We start from the raw sequence: 1,918 nt of genomic DNA, 5'->3' as shown, positions 1-1,918 counted from the left end.
TTACCGAGAACTCTTGTACCCTCACTCTCCGGCTAAATAGTTTTTTCTAACTCCTATATTACTAGTTGCCTGGTACCTGGCACTGGGATGATTAAGGCAGAGGAATATTGTCTCTTGGGTGTATGAGTCAGATAGTGGAGGTAAGACTCTGGATTGGTTAGTTTGCATGTCAAAGGTATGCATGCTCCTGGCTGAGTCTTTTGCTGCCTCTGAGAATTGGCTAACCCTGAAAGGGGCTGTCTCTCCCTAGCTAGATAGGGTTTTTAAGATATCAAAACATCATAACAGAAAAATTTTAAAATATATAACCTAAAATGTGGGTTTTTTCCCATAATTTGTTAATTGTCATGAAAAGGCCAAAGCAATGAAACACTGTTCTATTCTGAATATGAAAGAGGTATTTATATTAAATAGAATTATAAGGTACTGTAAGAAAAGAAACCAAATTTATTGAAGCCTTCCCTGTTTGGACGATTTTCTAACATTAATTACATCTATGTTAATTACTTCTTGTTGATTATTCCAATTCATTTTACTTATTTATTTATAGATAGACTCTAGCTATCACCTAAAAGGGATTTAGAAAGGAAAAAAGACCTAAAATCAAATTTGGATGAGTAATGTTAAAAAGCTGTTAATGTCCCATAACCCTGCAGAAAGCAGAGTATATTAGTATATTAACGTGGGCAGCAAAGGCTATCTGGTTAATATGGTAAAATTTCAGAGAGATTTATGTTCACTCTTCATCTCTTTTGCAGTCATTTTTTTCTTCAGGGTTGCCTATCTTCCTTGTTACTAGTCCTTTGTAGTCTGTGTACTATTTGATCTCTTCTCTAAGGTTTTATTAGAGTTTTGATACGGACTTTTTTTTTTTTTCTCTAAGTGAAGGAAAACATCAGACATAGCTTTATTACTGACTCCTGCCCCCTTCCGAGCCCATAGTCACAGGTCTCCGGGCTGTAAGTAGAGCTCTATGAAACCTTGCCAGTCCTTCACACCAGTGAGCGGGGCTGAGACTGTGGGATCTTCTCTCATGGCTGCCATCCACAGTTTAAGTTCTGGAGTGTGGTCTACACACTCATTTAACTTCATTGCTTCCAGCCGTTCAAACCAGGGCCAGCTGACGTGATCAATCATAGAGACGGAATTGTCACCAAAGAAGGCTGTCTTCTTATTAACCAGAACCTCCTCTAGCTTGCTAAATTCTTTACACAATGCTTCTTTCAGGCCAGCACCGTCTTCCTTATTTCGGCTTCTAAGGAACCTTCCTACCAAAGATGGCGCCTTACAAAACAACTTAAAGACCATCTTCTGGCAAGTTTTCTCATACCGGTCATCCAGCAACAGCTTCTTCCCTGAGTATGCGTCATCCAGGTACTCACAGGTGATCGCGGACTAGTAGATCAGCTGACCCTGACTGTTTTCCAGAACTGGCATCAAACTAAAGGGATTTTTCTTAAAGAGCCACTCAGGCTTATTTTTAAGGTTGATATTGATGACTTCATGCCTGATTCCCTTGGCCTTCAGGACCAGATGCGTCCTCTCAGCAAACGGGCAGAACCTCATGCTTGTAGACTCGGATCTGGCCCTCTGGGACCAGCCCCGGGGGCGTGCTTCCCTTCCGCAGGCTCCTGGCTGACTCCTCGGACATCGCGGCGCAGCGCAGGCCAAGCTCCCAGTGCCGCAGGCTCTCGACATCGACATTTTGAACATTTGACATCTCTTTAAACTTTAAAATATTTAATGAAGTAAAAAAAACTCCAAAGTTATACAAACACATATTATTTTTGAGTAATCATTGAGTATTGACACATTTAGATTAGTATGACATTCTAATAACTACACCATTAAGTTCAAAAAGGAAGATACATTTCTACTTTAGTGTTACTCATAGACAAATTCAAAACTCAGGTTTCTG

The 1,918-nt window shown here is 40.3% G+C and overlaps 1 pseudogene; it reads right to left on the bottom strand.

Moving 5' to 3' along the window:
- Positions 1 to 878: 878 nt before the first annotated feature.
- Positions 879 to 1,669, bottom strand: LOC104675793 (annotated as a pseudogene).
- Positions 1,670 to 1,918: the final 249 nt, after the last annotated feature.

This window comes from Rhinopithecus roxellana, chromosome 1 (assembly GCF_007565055.1).
Source record: "Rhinopithecus roxellana isolate Shanxi Qingling chromosome 1, ASM756505v1, whole genome shotgun sequence".
NCBI classification, from domain to species: domain Eukaryota; kingdom Metazoa; phylum Chordata; class Mammalia; order Primates; family Cercopithecidae; genus Rhinopithecus; species Rhinopithecus roxellana.
Note: the sequence above shows the minus strand (reverse complement) of the source record. Positions and strands in the feature narration are given on the sequence as shown.